Consider the following 20,560-nt stretch of genomic DNA (forward strand, 5'->3'; position numbering starts at 1 on the left):
CAATTGTTCTGTGCAATAGTGCAATTACTAAAAGGGCCTCATTAAAACTGGATGGTGTGCGGAGAGTTATTTATTTTCTAATAAATAACCTCCGCTAGATACCAGTTTTAATAAGGTCCTTCTAGTAATTGTACTATTGCACAGAACAATGTATCTGTATATAGACATGTATGAATGTATGTATATATGTATGTATGTATATATATATATATATATATATATATATATATATATATATATATATGTATGTATAACTGAATCACGAAAGTTAGGAACGTGATAAATCCATAAATAAAGATATATGCCACGAAGGAAAAATAAACGAAGCAGATCTGCGAGACCTTTCGACGTTAAACGTCCTTTTCTGCTCAGTAAAAGGACGTTTAACGTCGAAGGTCTCGCAGATCCTGCTTTGTTTATTTTTCCTTCGTGGCATATATCTTTGATATTATATATATATATATATATATATATATATATATATATATACATATATATGCAATAGCATTCAGAATTATGTGGATTGTCAATAACTTATCTTCAAGCTTCCAAAAGTTTCTCGACAAAACCAAGTCTTACTTGAGAGTCGTAATAATTTAATCCCAGTACTTTGCTCTCATAAGATTTGTGCATTCGAAATTTTCGTGAGTTCAACTTGGGGTACTGTAAACCAAACTAATTAACTTACATCACGCTTTTATGTAAGTAAAGTGGTCTAAAAGCCTTAATAGATATTCAGACCACCATTGTCTACCACTACTTTTCCCAAACGTCTCACGATAGATAACCTAAATAAATATTCGATACCTTTTAAATTCGTTTTTGGGTGTATTAGGTTCCTTTGTGTAACTCCCTACAAACTTCTTCTCTGTTATCAGTGATAAGATATGCAGCATATATTTAAATTCAGTTGATAATATTTCTTAATGCGTATTTTTCTCTTAATCATTTAATCCGAAACAGATAAGAAATCCTGCCATTACACACACACACATTTATAAGTACATTTTTATACATACACAGACACAGACACACACACACACAAACCCCACACACACATATATATAATATGATATAGTATACTATATATATATATTCATATATATTTATGTAAAAGTATTAATATATATATTATATATCATTATAAATAGACATTTGTTTTTAATCCCTTCGTGGCTAAAACCTTTATATATCATTATATATATATATATTATATATATATATATATATCATATATATCATATATATATATACAACACACACACACACACACACACACACACATATATATATATATATATATATCTATATATATATATATATATATATTATATATATAGAAACTCAGTAAAATAGCTTCAACAAAAAAGTTTTTTAAAGGGAAAGCAGCCTAAGGCCGATAACTTTTGTTAAGGGCAGAAAAAATGTAATTATTGTCATTCATTGCAAGAATTTCGTATACTGCAACGTTTTCTCTAATTGTGTGGGTCTAAGTAAAACCAAATTCAATCCATATATTTAATTATAAAGTTAACCTCATGTCCAAGGTATATAAGCTTATTCTATATAACATTGCTCATGTCAAGGTGGTCATCGAGAAGAGAGAAAGGCAAACCGCTGCCTTCACCACTCAGGTCAAAACTCCCCTCCCCCTTTTACCGTCCTGAGGCCGGCACCCCGCCCCCCCCCCCACAATTTCAACCTTGATACCCCCCACAGACACCCCTGAAACGAACACACGATAGTGGCTTGACAATCCAGGGGTCAAGGAGGTCGATGCGTTACTGATAGTACGGGGAAAACTCTCTCTCTCTCTCTCTCTTGACAGATGATCAGATCAACATCATCTTTGTTAGAGGAATAAGCCTTTTCAGATGATGAAGAGAAGGAAGTACACTAAGATAAAGAAGCGGACGAAAAAGAAGGGGAAGATATAAGAAGCAGAAGGAGTTACAAGGATTAGGATGTCTCAAAGACTTGCTGATAGTCCATCCGAAGAGACGTCGTGTGCTCACTTATCTCTGGAAGCAGGTTTTACTGTTCATTCACAGTGTCCTAATGATTTTGTCTAGCTTTCTTTTAAACTCTTCCACAAACAATAAGAAGAAGTAACACAAGAAATAAGAAAGAAGAAGAAGGAAGAATAAGAAGGAAAGGAAGACAAAAGAATAAGAAGAAGAAGAATAAGAAGGAAAGGAAGACAAAAGAATAAGAAGAAGAAGAATAAGAAGGAAAGGAAGACAAAAGAATAAGAAGAAGAAGAATATAAAAGACAAAAACAAAGAAGAAAGAGAAATGGTGGAAACTGCATTGGAGAAAGGAAATCCTTCAGCAAGGCCTCGACGGGCACGATTTCCTTTGGGAAATGGCAGAGCAGAATACCTCAGGTCCTCTGGCAGAAACGGCCTGCGGCGCGAGTTGAGCCATGCCGAACCCCTGAACTTTAAATTTCGTGAATCGTCACAAAAAAGGGGCCAGAAAAACTATAGGAAACGGTGCCGAGTTTGCTGTCGTTTTTACAAGTGAAATTCGCAGCTGAATGTGTAATGGATGATACGCTTCTATAGGAATGGCGTCCCTTTTGTGTCAATTTTAAGGACAAATACTACATCAATACGGAGGTATACTAAGTTTGCAGTTGTTTACAAGTAAAATTCACAGCAACATTTCGTAATAGACGATACAAGAGTATTTTTAGATTGGCTCCCCTTTCTGTCAATTTAAAGGGCGAACATGAGTACATTTAAACATAATTAGTTTCATTCTCTAGTAAATCTCTCTCTCGATAAAAAAAAAAAAAAAAAAAAAACTTTCTTAAAAAAAAAAAAAAGAAAAAAAACAGGAAAGAAAAAGATGCCAACAGGGATGTGTACGGAGGCGTAGTATCCATCGATTAAACCTGCGAGATGACCACTCCCTTCCCTTGTAAGGGTACTATTATCATCAGATAAACTAAGAAGGTAAATCCTGTGTTCCTAATTAGAAAAAAAAAATGTAAAAAATAAACATGGTTGCTGAAGCTGGGCACAAAATACAGTTACTGGAGAGTCTGGTACTGTGCGATCTGGTAATGAATTAATAATTCTACTCCTGTCAGTTTCTCTTTTTGTTTATTGAATAATCCAAGTACCATAGGTCTTGGAATGATCTATCACTATACTCTGTTTTTTTCCATCTGTCCACCCGCCTGAGGTGTTTGCGTATGGTAACACTGCGTCCCGGGCTTTAGATAGTTACGTTATGTGTAAGTTTTAGGTAAATAAAAGGATATCTGGGTGTACATTTGCAACTGGAAAGTGTTTTAATAATTTACTGTATGCGAATTATACCGTTAATATTCGAAATAGGATATTGTTATTATTGTTGAATATAAGCTGAATGTAACTATCTAAAGCCCGGGACGCAGTGTTACCATACGCAAGCACCACAGGCGGGTGGACAGATGGAAAAAAACAGAGTATTGTTGAAGTGTGACGTGCGTGGGCGTACACACACGCACATATACACACAATCACACATATCTATACACTATTCTCTGTTTTTTCCATCTGTCCATCCGCCTTGGTGGTCGCGCATGGTAACACTGCGTTCCGGGCTTTAAATATTATCCTATTTCGAATATTAACGGTGTAATTCGCATACAGTAAATTATCAAAACACTTTTCAGTTGCAGATGTACACCCAGATATCCTTTTATTTACCTAAAACTTACACATAGCGTAACTATTTAAAGCCCGGAACGCAGTGTTACCATGCGCGACCACCAAGGCGGATGGACAGATGGAAAAAACAGAGTATAGTACATTATACTGTACGTATATTCAGAGAGAGCATTTATTTTTTGCAACCTCCTGGGATCTTTACCTCCTTTGGAAAACTATACTGAAAGTGGATGTTAAATTTTTCCCATGTTACTAATTATTATTCAAAACTTGCTGGAAAATATCCCGTTCGACCAGTTCTCATAAACTGCGTTCAAAAGACAACTTCCAGTAGCCTCTAGAATGATCACATGCTACTTGTTATTCAGAGCCCAACATCAACATTATGAATATATGCCCTGTCCACACTAGCGGGCACTGCCCGACGGGCAAACACTGCTAACATAAACCGCCTTCATTATACTGACTTGCCGAGTATGAAACCACAACTAGGCGATTGTCTGGTAACGCTTTTTCAGAAGCGAGTGAAAATATAAACAGCTGGAAGTGACACGGTTCCACACTGCCCAGTGCCAAAGGTCATTCATGATCTTATTGCAAAACAACGTTTCTGATGCTACTTTCAAGCGCAGTGAACAATTATTGAATTGCATTTTAAACAGTTCTGGCTGATGTAATTCTTTAGACATTTTAAATAATCCTAGGCTGAAGAGGAAAATAAATATATTCCGTTTAGTCATAACCAATAGGCTGTAATGGGTAATCGTGCATTACATACGTACTCTCTGTACAGTTTCTGTACATTTAAATAATTAGCTCCTGTACTTATTGCCATATTTTCAGACTTAACAAGGTGATATTTACCTTCTGGAATAATAAAAATCAAACCAGAGGAATTGCAAACCGGTATTTAGTATTTACACTCATTTACCAATCATATTCATAGGTAACATCATTAGGATACAATGGAAAATTTTATGCAGCATGTGTGTGTGTGTATATATATATATATATATATATATATATATATATACAGCATAAAATTTTATGCAGTGTATTATATATATATATATACTATATATGTATACTATATATCTATATAATATATATATATATATATTAATATATATATAAATTACTGGCATACAATTTTTCATTGTATCCTAATGAAGTTACCTATGAATATGTTTTGTTAATAAATGAGTGGAAATACTAAATACCGGTTTGCAATTCCTCTGGTTTGATTTTTATTATTCCAGAAGGTAAATATCACCTTGTTAAGTCTGAAAATATGGCAATAAGTACAGGAGCTAATTATTCAAAATGTACAGAAACTGTACAGAGAGTACGTATTTTATGCACGAATAATCATTACAGCACACTACCGCCTACTGGTTATGACTGAACGGATTATATTTATTTTCCCTCTAATACTGCATATCTTTAGCCTAGGATAATTTAAGTTGTCTAATGAATTACATGAACTGTTCAAAATGCAATGCAATAATTTGTTTCGAAATTAGAGCCCCCCCCCCCCCCCCACAGAACAATGGAAATTTAAAGTTATGAAGTTTTTTTTTCTGCTATAGCTATCTCCAAGTACATTATCCTTAATTTCTATTAATCTATTTTTCATTTTACATTTCTTGTATTTTCAGACTGAGTGACGGAGTTGGATACAGCCATGGCTAACGACTAGGAGGAATTCAGATGGATTGACCGAATCCAGGATATAACCTTCAGAGAGGCCATGGATGCTGGCGCATCCTTCATTTCACGTTCCTGGATATCTAAATACATTAAAAGAGATGAATCCTTTGTTAAAAGTAAAACGTGGAAAAAAAAAAATCCATATGACTGTCATCGCGAAAAGAGTGAGAATCTTGGAAGGCCTGAAGTCCTTTCTCAGGAGTCAAAAGACATCATAGCTGAAATCATACCCCTCAAAATCGCAGGCTGTGGTACAGGCAGATGAAGGCCACACAAAATATTAAATACTCAGAGAGAAACTTCAATACATACCTGTTCTGAATTACTTTTGTTTTTGTCCATATCAATTTTAGGTGATGCTGTAGAGGGGGGGGGGGATGGCTCTAACTTCGAACACCCTATATATATATATATATATATATATATATATATATATATATATATATATATATATATATATATATATATATATACATATATATATATATACATACTATATATATATATATATATATATATATATATATATCTATATATAAAGAATCAAGCAAAATAGATACTTACGTGGTCGACGGAGGCGCGGCTGCTGCTGTCCTGATTGGTCGTTCGATATTCACCCCGACCACCAGGCGGCTCTCATGCTCACCCAGCTGACGACCTTCTTCTGTTTTGCTCTTGCGTGTGTCGCGCTTGTTTGGGGATGATCGTCTCGTATCGGGAGCGTGTCGTTATATATATATTTTTTATCTCTTTATGTCGTTGTAGGTAGCGTTCAAAGGAAGAAGAGTGTGTTAATCGATGGCTTCCTTCTTTTCGTTTAGGTTTTTTTGTTTTGGTTTGGAGAATCCGATGATCATCCAGTAGGCAACCCTCCAGCCATGGATAATAGACTCGGCCTAACTATCATGGAGGCTGACGAGGCTCTCTGTTCAGGCTGGGCATCTGGGAGTCACCGAAACATCATCATAATAATGTCTTTCGTATCACTTGTTTTGGATGGCAGTAATGGCCTGCCTATAGAGTCTGCCTAGCTGCAAAGGTCACGAAGAGAAAAAGAGTGGATTATTGGGATAGAATTCAACTAAATCGATCCTTGCAGCTAGTGCAGAAATATTGTCACCAAAGAATTTACATCGTTATGAAATCCTGTTAATGGATATTTTTTTTTTTTTTTCCGAAATGCTACCTAGTTTATCACACGATTCCCGATGGGGTTTCTGGGTCACTGGTTTCGTTGATAAATAATTAATTTGTATAAGCGTTAAACAGTAACAGTCTGCAGCAGTCGTACCTGAACTTTCTACAGATAAATGTGTTATAAATATGAATGAAAGATGGCTAAATGTGCAGATGACTAATCAATGGCATTAGTGTTTAAATGAGTCTGTTTCTATTTGATTTCTAGGAACACATAAGTATGGATACACTTTAAAAAAAAAACTGCCTATAAAGAGGGTTATAGAAAACGAAGAAATTTGTAAAAGCTAGAAGCAAAGACTGTAAAGACTGGGTTCACAGTATTTCCCATCGAACGCTGCAAAAACTGTCAGCGACTTGCAACAAAGAAAGATTTGGTTGATTACTTCATCTTGCAAAAAATACCAAATGAGGCATTCATCGGAGCAATGATAAAAATACACGTTAAAAGTTAGTTGAAAGAAACGACAAACAAAAACAGCAAGATCACTAACAAACCCCGCTAGGAATCAAATGGAGATGTTAACCAACCCTTTGCAAAAATTACTAAGAGCAATAGCAGTATCTACGTTTATAATGAGCCAAAAGATAGAACCGAAATTGGGGAAAGTTTACCAATGACGCCATCAACTGCTGACTTACTTGTTTTCGGAAATTAGAGTACAAATTGGACTTTTTATCAGAAAAGACAACGTTGTGATAAGTTGGACGTTTGATTGGGAATGATAGCTGGAATGCAGTGGGCTTGTACTGGAAATGACAGCTGAGAGGAAATGAACTCTTTTTGGAAATGATAGCTCAGGTTCACTGGACTTTGATTGGAAATGACAGCTGAAAGGAAATGAACTCTTTTTGGAAATGATAGCTCAGGTTCACTGGACTTTGATTGGAAATTATTGCTGGAATGAGGTGGACTGTCCTTAATGACGATAAAAATGCAGTTGATAGGAAATTATTGCTGGAATGAGGTGGACTGTCCTTAATGACGATAAAAATGCAGTTGACTGGAAATTATTGCTGGAATGAACTGGACTGTCCTTAAAGATGACAATAGGAATGCAGTTGACTGGAAATTATTGCTGGAATGAAGTGGACTGTCCTTAATGACAATAGGAATGCAGTTGACTGGAAATTATTGCTGGAATGAAGTCGACTGTCCTTAAAAATGACAATAAGGATGCAATAGACTTGGGCTGGAAATGATAGAGCAGAGATGATTGGACGTTGATGGGAAATGACAACTTAGATGAAATTGAACTTGGATTTGGAATGGACAGCCGAAATGAAATGATTGCTGGGAAGAAGCAAACTATGCTTAGAAATGACAAATGGGAGCAACCTCACTCCTTGAAAATAAGATCAAATACTAATTTAGAGGATCAAGAAGATGCAAATAATAATAATAATAATAATAATAATAATAATAATAATAATAATAATAATAATAATAATAATAATAATAATAATAATAATAATAATAATAATAATAGTAATAATAAAATTACCACAAGATCAGGCCGTAAGAACCAGATATGTTTAAAGAACGATAGATGGAAGTATCATCTCTCCCTATGTAGGAAGTGCAATACGAAAAATGAAACCATAAACCACATAACAAGCGAATGTCCGGCACTTGCACAGAACCGGTACAAAAAGAGGCATGATTCAGTAGCAAAAGCCCTCCACTGGAGCCTGTGCAAGAAACACCAGCTACCTTGCAGTAATAATTGGTACGAACACCAACCTGAAGGAGTGATAGAAAACGATCAGGCAAAGATCCTCTGGGACTATGGTATCAGAACAGATAGGGTGATACGTGCAAATAGACCAGACGTGACGTTGATTGACAAAATCAAGAAGAAAGTATCACTCATTGATGTCGCAATACCATGGGACACCAGAGTGAAGAGAAAGAAAGGGAAAAAATGGATAAGTATCAAGACCTGAAAATAGAAATAAGAAGGATATGGGATATACCAGTGGAAATTGTACCCATAATCATGGGAACACTAGGCACGATCCCAAGATCCCTGAAAAGGAATCTGGAAAAACTAGAGGCTGAAGTAGCTCCAGGACTCATGCAGGAGAGTGTGATCCGAGAAACGGCGCACATAGTAAGAAAAGTGATGGACTCCTAAGGAGGCAGGATACAACCCGGAACCCCACACTATAAATACCACCCAGTCGAATTGGAGGACTGTGATAGAAAAAATAGATAAATAAATAAATAAATAAAATAAAATTACCATTACTATTATTGTTAACCATGAAATTGTCTTCTCTTTTCTCACTTTACTCACAACAGTCAGTCGTCGTTGCTATTAAATATTGTTATGGCAACAGTTATGTGGAGGTAAATTCTATTTTTGAAGACTTACAAATTTAGTAACCAGTTTATAACATATTTTTTGATGCCTGCACCAACAGATGTGCAGTCGTAGAAATGATTATTCAGAGAATGTCGTATCCGATCCTTGTAGTCATGAAAAGTTCGGTGAAGTGAGCAACGTAATAAACGGAGAGCAAAATAAAAAGAAAAAAAAACTTCCTCTCTCTCTCATTCTCTCTCTCTGTTTATGCCTCTCCCACTAACCATCCTCTCCACACTTTATTGTCTGTTTCGTAACGCTATGATAGGCAGATCACATGTGCAGACATACGCAGCGCATTGCCAACAATTGTACCCTGTGGTTTGGCTTCACGTCTCGAATCATCGTTCTGTTGCCTTGTCCAAGCAGTGCCACTGAGCATACACACATACGAACACACACACACATACATGCATATATATATATATATATATATATATATATATATTATATCAGTAGACTATGAAACTTTTCATCCTCATTTTAAAATATACACACACATGCATACATACATACCTGCATACATAAACAAATGTATATATAATTATATACTATATATATAATCTATTATATATATCTATATATATATCTAAATATATAATATCTATATATATTATATATTATATCTATATTCTATATATATATATAATCCATAATATATAATGTTTGAAGGATTGAATGAATGACTTAAGCAGTAGACTATGAAACCTTTCAACCTCATCTTAAAATATATACACAAACACACATACATACCTTCCTACATACATACACAAACATATATATATTTTTTTTTCTTATTAAAACCCTGCAATGTAAGTGTAATCATAGGCATTTGTTCATTTATTCATTTTTACAGAGATTGTAAGTGCACACGAGAGAGAGAGAGAGAGAGAGAGAGAGAGAGAGAGAGAGAGAGAGAGAGAGAGAGACCTTGACTCAAGAAATCGAACTATTTTTAAACCTTCGTGGATGTCAAAACGGGAATGAATTGCATTTTCTCCAACGCACATTAATTTCGCAATGCAGATGATTAATGTCATTTTCAAGTGAGGTATCCAGGATAAATAATCCTACAAATCAAAGGACCCCGGCTATTCATCGCTATATATTAAAAACGTATTTACACTAGACTGGGTTCTAATTAAGAGGTGAGTCAGTTCATATGTGGCATAATTAATTATTCAGTTGTGGAATTCGTAACTAGTGTTAAGTCTTAAGGGAGGACTGTAACTTCTATTTGTTATTCGTGGCTTCGTTTCTTTAAACGGTAGTGTCTTCTATAACTACTAACCTGTAGCATCGGTAATAATAATAATAATAATAATAATAATAATAATAATAATAATAATAATAATAATAATAACAATAATAATAATAATAATACCATGGGACACCAGAGTTGAAGAAAAAGAGAGGGAAAATATGGATAAGTATCAAGATCTGAAAATAGAAATAAGAAGGATATGTGATATGCCAGTGGATATTGTATCCGTAATCATAGGAACACTAGGCACGATCCCAAGATCCCTGAAAAGGGATCTGGAAAAACTAGAGGCTGAAGTAGCTCCAGGACTCATGCAGAAGAGTGTGATCCTAGAAAATCCGCACATAGTGAGAAAAGTGATGGACTCCTAAGGAGGCAGGATGCAACCCGAAACCCCACACTATAAATAAATACCACCCAATCGAATTGGAGGACTGTGATAAAGCAAAAAAAAAACATAATAATAATAATAGTAATAATAATAATAATAATTCTCATTGGGATGCCCTCCATGGACATCCCATTCGTGTTCAAGGCTCCTCAGATGAGTTCGGGATTAATAACAATAATAATAATAATAATGATAATAATAATAACAATATACAGCCAACTAAGAGGGGAAGACAACCACCAAGAAATTCCTGAAGCCGAACCAAGTAAGAGACTCTGGGAAAACATCTGGAGCAATCCGGTATCACACAACAAACATCCAACATGGCTCCAGGAAGTCAAGGCTGAAGAAACAGGGAGAATAAAACCAAGATTCACTGACATCACGACAGACACAGTCAGACACCAACTAAAGAAAATGCCAAACTGGAAAGCCCCAGGTCCCGATGAAGTCCATGATACTGGCTCAAAAACTTCAAGGCCCTACACCCTAGAATAGCAGAACAACTCCAGCATTGTATCACAAATCACCATGCGCCCAAATGGATGACCACAGGAAGAACATCCTTAGTCCAGAAAGACAAGAGTAAGGGAAATATAGCCAGTAACTACAGGCCTATCACTTGCCTACCAATAATGTGGAAGTTACAAACAGGTATCATCAGCGAAAGGCTATACAACTACCTAGAGGATACAAACACCATCCCCCACCAACAGAAAGGCTGCAGAAGGAAATGTAGAGGCACAAAAGACCAGCTTCTGATAGACAAAATGGTAATGAAGAACAGTAAGAGAAGGAAAACCAGCCTAAGCATAACATGGATAGACTATAAGAAAGCCTTCGACATGGTACCACACACATGGTTAATAGAATGCCTGAAAATATATGGGGCAGAGGAAAACACCATCAGCTTCCTTAAAAATACAATGCGCAACTGGAATACAATACTTACAAGCTCTGGAATAAGACTAGCAGAGGTTAATATCAGGAGAGGAATCTTCCAGGGCGACTCACTGTCCCCACTACTCTTCGTAGTAGCCATGATTCCCATGACAAAAGTACTACAGAAGATGGATGCTGGGTACCAACTCAAGAAAAGAGGCAACAGAATTAACCATCTGATGTTCATGGACGACATCAAGCTGTATGGTAAGAGCATCAAGGAAATAGATACCCTAATCCAGACTGTAAGGATTGTATCTGGGGACATCAGGATGGAGTTTGGAATAGAAAAATGCGCCTTAATCAACATACAAAAGGGTAAAGTAACAAGGACTGAAGGGATAAAGCTACCAGATGGGAGCAACATCAAACACATAGATAAGACAGGATACAAATACCTGGGAATAATGGAAGGAGGGATATAAACATCAAGAGATGAAGACACGATCAGGAAAGAAATATATGCTGAGACTCAAGGCGATACTCAAGTCAAAACTCAACGCCGGGAATATGATAAAAGCCATAAACACATGGGCAGTGCCAGTAATCAGATACAGCGCAGGAATAGTGGAATGGACGAAGGCAGAACTCCGCAGCATAGACCAGAAAACGAAGAAACATATGACAATACACAAAGCACTACACCCAAGAGCAAATACGGACAGACTATACATAACAAGAAAGGAAGGAGGGAGAGGACTACTAAGTATAGAGGACTGCATCAACATCGAGAACAGAGCACTGGGGCAATATCTGAAAACCAGTGAAGACGAGTGGCTAAAGAGTGCATGGGAAGAAGGACTGATAAGATAAAAGTAGACGAAGACCCAGAAATATACAGAGACAGGAGAATGACAAACAGAACAGAGGACTGGCACAACAAACCAATGCACGGACAATACATGAGACAGACTATAGAACCAGCCAGCGATGACAATTGGCAATGGCTACAAAGGGGAGAGCTAAAGAAGGAAACTGAAGGAATAATAACAGCGGCACAAGATCAGGCCCTAAACCAGATATGTTCAAAGAATGATAGATGGAAATAACATCTCTCCCATATGTAGGAAGTGCAATACGAAAAATGAAACCATAAACCACATAGCAAGCGAGTGCCAGGCACTTGCACAGAACCAGTACAAAAAGAGGCATGATTCAGTGGCAAAAGCCCTCCACTGGAGCCTGTGCAAGAAACACCAGCTACCTTGCAGTAATAAGTGGTACGAGCACCAACCTGAAGGAGTGGTAGCAAACGATCAGGCAAAGATCCTCTGGAACTATGGTATCAGAACAGATAGGGTGATACGTGCAAATAGACCAGACGTGACGTTGATTGACAAAATCAAGAAGAAAGTATCACTCATTGATGTCGCAATACCATGGGACACCAGAGTTGAAGAGAGAGGGAAAAAAGGGAAAAGTATCAAGATCTGAAAATAGAAATAAGAACGACATGGGATATGCCAGTGGAAATTGTACCCCTTAATCATAGGAGCACTAGGCACGATCCCAAGATCCCTGAAAAGGAATCTGGAAAAACTAGAGGCTGAAGTAGCTCTAGGACTCATGCAGAAGAGTGTGATCCTAGAAACGGCACACATAGTAAGAAAAGTGATGGACTCCTAAGGAGCAGGATGCAACCGGAACCCCACACTATAAATACCACCCAGTCGAATTGGAGGACTGTGATAGAGCAAAAAAATAAATAATAATAATAAAACTAATAATAATAATAATAATAATAATAATTAATAATAATAATAATAATAATAATAATAATAATAATCCAAAGATTGATATCCAGTATGGTTGAAGATTATATTTTCTGTACTGATGAGTGCTTAAGTATTTGTGATAATGATTTCTGGACTGAGTCTGTTAGAATATATATATATATATATATATATATATATATATATATATATATATATATATATATATATTACGTATACATACATACACGCACACAAATATATATATATATATATATATATATATATATATATATATATATATATATATATATATCCACTGCGGTCCCAAGGCAGCATACATTGAGATAAGGAGCTGTGTAACCTTGTAGAGGTGCAGTGGCTTAAACCTACCATAAGACTGCTTGGGGGTTATGTTGGAACCTCTGTGACCTTTTATTTTTAGGAAGCAATAGGCTTATGGATGGTACAAATTAACAGCTCTGAGGGCTCACGACAGGCCTAGCAAGCCGGTGAGCTGCTATAAATTGCTCATGAACCGCACGACTTACTTCAGGACAGACCCATTGATCAAAGGATGCCCGGGCACATCCTGACTCGGAATGTTATTGGACATGGACAGGGAAATAAATCTTTGAGATTAGGAACAATTAATCTAAGTACTTTGAGAGGTAAGGAGGAGGAGGTAATCATGATGATGGAGGAAAGAAAAATTGACATTTTGGGGCTGTGTGAAACCCGTTTACCAGGAGAAGGAACAAAATTATTGCATAACAATTACCAATTATTTTACAAAGGTGGAAGAACCGCACGACACGGAGTAGGTTTTATTGTGAGTGAAGAGCTAGCTGGAAAAATTAGTCATCTAGAATTCAAATGTGATAGGATTATTAGCATTTCCTTAAAGTTAGGAACATTTCAAGCCAGCATAATTCAGGTGTATGCACCACAGCAGGGCCGCCCTCAAGAAGAAAAGGAAGAATTCTACAGACATCTACAAGAAGTAAAAGATTCTGTCCCATATGTAGAGAATACATTAATAATTGGAGATATGAATGGACATATTGGCAAGACAGGACAGGCATAGAGAGCATATTAGGACCATTTAGCATTGGAGACAGAAATAGAGAAGGAGAAAACATAATTGATTTTGCATACTAAACCAGATGTCCATTATGAACTCTTTCTATAATCATAGAGACAGCCACAAGTGGACGTGGTACCGATGGAACTCGGCTTTAGGAGCATATACTGAAAAATCAATGATTGATATGGCAATAACAAATAACAAAAATATGGTCAGAGATGTAAAAAGCATCCCCTCTGTGTCATTCGATTCAGATCACAGGCTTCTCTTAATTAAATTAAAGATAACAAAACCCAAACCAATTAAAAGCCAAGTGAGAGAAAGATTTATTTTAGAGAATATGAGAGAAGAGGAGTGCTTAGTTAGATATCAAAACGAAATAAGTAGAGCTAAACAAATGCAACAGGATAGCAATGACCCAAATGAAAAATGGAGACACTTTAGAATGGCTGTAGTGGGTGCTGCTAATAATACAGTGCAAAGAAAAGAGTTCGAGGTAGGAGGAAAAAACAAACTGCTTGGTGGACCCCCACACTAAAGGCCGCTGTTGCAAACAAAATGAAACTCTTCAGAAAAAATGGATTGAAAACTTTGAATTTGGAAGATCACAATAACTATAAAGAAGCGTCGAGAGAAACGGAAAGAATAAAAGCTCAAACAAAAAGAGAAACATAGGGAAAGAATAGGAGAAGATCTGGGAAATGATCTCCAAGGTACCAGAAAACTCATATATAGCACTGCCAAAAACTATAGAAAGGGAAGCCAACCACCCTCTTATGTAATCAAAGACCCTATGGATGGGACAATTTTAACCGAACCCCGAGAAATTGAATTAGGATGGAAACATCACTTTGAAACACTACTAAACAACGGAAACAATGACCTTGAAGAGCATGTAGAATTTGATGTGGTTGGGGATGCAGAACCTGACATAACAACACTGGAGTTAAAAAATGCTCTCAAGAGGATGAGAAATGGTAAGGCCCCTGGAGTGGATACAATACCTGCAGAGCTCCTTAAAAACATGGGGGAGGATGGAGTCATCTGGCTACTAGAGCTAATCGACATACTCTGGAATGGGCAAATGCCACCTGAAGACTGGAGAAGAGATCTAATATGCCCAATCTATAAGAAAGGTGACAAGACAAATTGCAGCAATTATAGAGGAATATCCCTAATGTCACATGCTTTTAAAGTATATGAAAGAATACTTGAAACTAGATTGAGAGGATATGTTGAACCAAAGCTGGGTGAATGGCAAAACGGTTTTCGACCAGGAAGAGGACAACTGATATGATTTTCTCCCTCAAGATGATATTTGAGAAGAGCTGGGAATGGGACAGGGATAGATATATTGCTTTTATAGATCTAGAAAAGGCTTTGATAGAGTACCAAGAATGAAAATTATGGGATGCCTAAAAGACCCTTACTATGGAATCCCTGAGAAACTTATAAGAGCAATTTATAACACCTATCAAAACATCAGATCCAGAGTAAAAACAAATCAAGAGAATGAAGACTGGTTTGAAATAAAATCAGGAGTAAGACAGGGCAGCGTCCTTTCGCCACTTCTTTTTATATTGTTCTTAGATAAATGTATGAGGGAACTAGGTGAGGATGAAGCTGCAGATATGACCATCAACCTTATGTATGCAGATGACCATGCAATGATAGCCCTCAGCGCAGAATCTCTCCAAGAAAACGTCAACAACTGGAACGCGATCTTAACAGCTAATGGAATGCGGATCAACAAGATAAGACAGAGATCATGCACTTATCACGAACACCAAGTAACGTAGATGTAGAATTAGAAGGTCAGACTGAAAACAGTGTAGAAATTTCAAATACTTAGGAGTAGAGTTTAGTGACCAAAACGATTCAAAACTGGAAACAACTACCCGAATACAGAAATTCAGTAACAACCTGTATCTGCTCTACCCACTAATGAAAGACAGAAATATACCTCGCAAAGTGAAAACCATAATATACCTCTCTATTTTAAGACCAATATTGACTTATGGCCATGAATCATGGACATTAACATCAAGAACTAGAAGCCAACTTCAAGCAGCTGAAATGAAAGCCCTAAGACTCATAAAAGGTGTAACAAGACTAGATAGGCTACGAAATGAAGACATTAGAAGAGAACTGGGAGTGGAGGGGATACTAGATTTTGTGGAGAGAGGACAGCTTAGATGGTATGGACACACCAAAAGAATGGAGGAGGAGCGATATCCTATAAGGTTTTTGGAATGGACACCGGAAGGAAGGAGACCGGTAGGAAGACCAAAAATGAGATGGCTACAAAACATAGAGAGAGGAGTAGAGAGGAGAGGCTCTAGTTTGCGGGAAGTTGATGAGATGAGGCTCTATGATGATCGCCAAGAATGGAGACTGTTCCTGAAGCAGGACGACTGACAGGCCTGGAGGCCTACCTGGCGTCTGGTGAGAAATGAGAAAATATATATATATATATATATATTATATATATATATATATATATATATATATATATATGTGTGTGTGTGTGTGTGTGTGTGTGTGTGTGTGTGTGTGTATGTATGTATGCTTAAAAATCACAGTAGATGCACATGACTTCATTGTTTAAGCGAATATCACAGGAAAATAACAGGTAGGTCAGTATCAATCGGCTGAATAAAACGGGAAAAAGCGATTGGTACTGACCTTTTGCCTGTCATTTTACTGTGGTATATATATGTACATACACACACACAGGTAAACAAATGCTACTGAGAGGGCAGTCACCCACCTTTCAGCGTGATTTTGTAGTGTACCAGATCGTAAATATATACATATATGGTTTTTCCCAGTTATTTTGTATTCTGTGGAAATAAATGTCGTGCTGTCATCGTATACACAGGGACTGAAAAAAGCGATTAACATTCATGGTCTACGGCCGAGTGTCATAGGCGTTTGGTATCAAAACCATCTGTAGCGTAATACGGAGGGAGATTCTGGGTTGAAATATTTGTACATAAAATTAATGAATATATGAAACAAAGACTGAACTAAAATTTTGTAAGAAGTTCGAAATTTGTAAGCGTTGAAAGACGTTTATGAAAGCGGATGTCTTCGGGTACTGTGATCATGCAACGACCAATGCTATTCCGAAAATAAGGTTTTTGTGTGTCTGAACATACCACCAAAGACAGTAGATATTTACTCAAAGGAAAGTTGCTTCGTTATGAAAATCTTTCAGGAAAATGATTGATTCTGAAAAATAGACTATTCAGTACTTAATAGTCTAAACCTAAAATCTATCAATATTTTAATGAAAAATCACAGATGAACGTTAATAATATCTAAACTTAGTTGCCGGTTTCCATGCTATTAAGAACACTTGTCAGAAAATAGTGCTAAAGGAAATAAAAGTATCACACGAAATATGAAAAATAAATGTATGGTAATATAAGTTTGTAGATAGACAAGTACTCGGTATTAGTTAAGACTTTGCAACGGAAGTTGAAACCTTTTATTATCAATAAGTTGAAAACTATGGCGCCAAAGAATACAGAAAGCAAAACCTAAATACTTCAATGTCTTCTATATGTCTTAATAGGTCATAAGCTGAAAGGATGAAAGTCCAAAGGCTCCATCACCTCTGCATATTGCACTAGACTAAAGATTGAAGCATCTAATATACTACGACGTCTTTTTGTCATTTTACATTTGTTAATTGAGCTTTCTTCGCTGTTTCTGTCACCCTGACATCACAAACAATCCAAACTGAAGCAGTGTCGTGGCTTAAAGACGGTTGAACTTACAAGAACACTTTTTTTTGCTTGGCATTAAAAAGCTCTTGCTTCGCTACTCTTCACACAGTGCTATGTGGAGCCTATGGGATCCGTGAACAGCCTACCACGAAACTTCGCTGGATATTGCATCACGCGAAAATGATGGCGCTTCCATTACGATTTTGTTTTTGAAATGAATCGTTCCGGACACGGAAACGTCGATTCCGAAGAGCAATCGAGTTTCTAACATTCCTTCCCCGGTGTTTTTCTCGTCAACCTTATCAGAGGCCACAATCCGAGCCTTGACGGAATAACTGCGCACACCACCACAACAGCAACTGATTTGATTCGTAAACAATGCATTAATGAGCTCTCACGAAATGCACCGGCGTAGATCAAGCGATTCACTCGCTTCTCTTCCTTCGCTTCTGCAATTTCTGCTTTTGTTATTGTATATATATATTCGTGAAGCTTTTCCACTCTGCTGTTACATCCAGCGGTCACTCCTTCGAGGAGGGTTCAAGCTCCTCTGCTCTTAAGGATGCTATTCTACATCACCGTCCAATATTGACTGTTCGTCGAAGAACGTCCGTTTCTACAGCCGCTGCTCTGTAGCATGTGTTCAGAGTGTACGCAGGTGTAGCCAGTGTGACAGATGTTTGGGCCAGAATCATTTCACTCTATTTCGCCCGATTATCCTTCATCATCGTCCAACCGTTACCTTCTTGAATGTTCAACTCTAAGATTGATATGCTGCCATATTCTGCTTTGTTGCTAATTAGCTAGACGAACTTGATTTGATGCTCTAAGTCTATACAAGTAATTCCTCAGAACGTTATTTATACTCGTCTCTGAGGTACCGTTACCAGGATATAATCTATTATTTTTCTTTTTCGTATTTCATTCATCTGTTGTTGAAGCCTCCCACTTCGTGAGCAGTGTCCCCTGTCTTCTTCGAAGCCTCAGGTAGACAAGACTGCGGTAGGCCCGGCATTATTGCTATAACAACAAGCAAAACTGCTGCTCGCAGATTATTTCAATCACAGATGGTTTCCGCAAAGTTCAACGAAGAGATCTCGAAACTGCCAGAATCGTGTGGTAATCAAGCATCACCAGGTACACAAGTTTCCATAATCATCAGGTGTCACTCAGGATCCCTCGTACCTCCTCCCTCCACGGTATACCGGTGGGATTGCGTCAGACGCAACGGATCCGACGTAGTACACAAGTCAGAGCAAGCGTGAACAACGACAGCCCATCATCATCCGAAAGCCAATCACTGTAACCGGCCGTCTCACGTACGTCCGAGTTTCCCTTCCCCCCCTAACCCCCAACCCCCCAAAGCTCGCCCAGGACCAGAAACCCCATCTTAGCACAGGCGGGTAACAAAAACGAGGGGTCTTTGAACGACTGCAAGGCCAGACAAGCCGAGCTGCTGCATTCCGTCTGGAATCGTTTACAAAACAGCCTCTCGTCGTCGTCGTAGTTGTTTCCACGGTAATTCACGTCTCACCACTGATTGTCTGTCGGCAGGCGCGCGCGAGAGAGAGAGCGCGAGTACAGATGATGAAGAAGAAGAAGAGCCTGCAGGAACAACCAGGCCTGGCACACCCTACACAGCAAACTGTGAGCTTCCGGTATAAGTGGCGTCCCGCTCCCCTCCACCAACCACGAGTTTTAACAATCAACAAATGATAATTCAGAGCTGCAACTGACGACGACGACGCGTTTAATTCGCGCGTCGCTAGTCGGGCAGACACACACACACCCGGAGACATTTGCTGGCTGCAGAAGGAGGAGGAGGCGGGGAGGCTTAACGAGTCGCTCTTTGGTGACATTTTCGAGTCATTATCAAATCAGGAAGGGAATTTTTTTCACGAAAGATAGCGGAATGTGTCTTGTTGTTGGTTAGGATATACGATCGTTCTGTTGTCTTTTTTTTTTTCTCTATTAAGAAATATGCAACAGTTTTAGTAACAGTTTACAGGAAATTACCACCGCCAATACTTTTTTTTTTCCTTTTCACGAAGAATTAAAAATATCACGTCTAATTTTAATGAATGAAGATTCGTATCCGAAAGAAATTCAGACCCAATTTCATTAACCTCTTGGAGTATTTTGAAAAGTTTTTTTTCTTCAAATGAATCGTGAGAGAAGAGACTTCGCAAACTCCCTGAGTGACTGAAGACCAAACGAACACTGAATTTGATTGCAGAATCAAAATGGTATTATAGATGACGTAATCGATTTCATGTTCGTTATCATCTCTATTTGTCGCATTCGTCATCTCTTTAAGTTACCGATTGACAAGTGGCCTAGTTGCATTGTTTCCTCTCTTTTACTTTTCCTTTGGCCCCTTTGGTGTCTTCTCACTTCGCTGTCCAACTCCTTTAACCGTGCCTTGTTTCAGCTTCAACCTCCCATTGAAGAACAAGCCCTGTGATTGTGAATGATCCCAATTGGCCTTATAC

General features: G+C 37.5%; 1 protein-coding gene across 7 annotated transcripts in view; it reads right to left on the minus strand.

The window, feature by feature from the left end:
• Positions 1–20,211, minus strand: part of LOC135208860 (innexin inx2-like) — a 232,042-nt gene extending 211,831 nt beyond the window's left edge. For 2 of the 7 annotated variants that reach the window (XM_064241439.1, XM_064241438.1), the window contains exons 1-2: positions 19,603–19,761; positions 5,937–6,403 (exon numbers count right to left, since the gene is read on the minus strand). The gene's annotated coding sequence lies outside the window, so the exon portion shown is untranslated. Of the gene's footprint in view, positions 1–5,936; positions 6,404–18,366; positions 18,386–19,549; positions 19,829–20,194 lie in introns of those variants that run through there. The other 5 variants (XM_064241444.1, XM_064241441.1, XM_064241442.1 and 2 more) reach the window with 5 other exon arrangements.
• Positions 20,212–20,560: the final 349 nt, after the last annotated feature.

Source organism: Macrobrachium nipponense, chromosome 35, assembly GCF_015104395.2.
Source record: "Macrobrachium nipponense isolate FS-2020 chromosome 35, ASM1510439v2, whole genome shotgun sequence".
NCBI lineage: Eukaryota > Metazoa > Arthropoda > Malacostraca > Decapoda > Palaemonidae > Macrobrachium > Macrobrachium nipponense.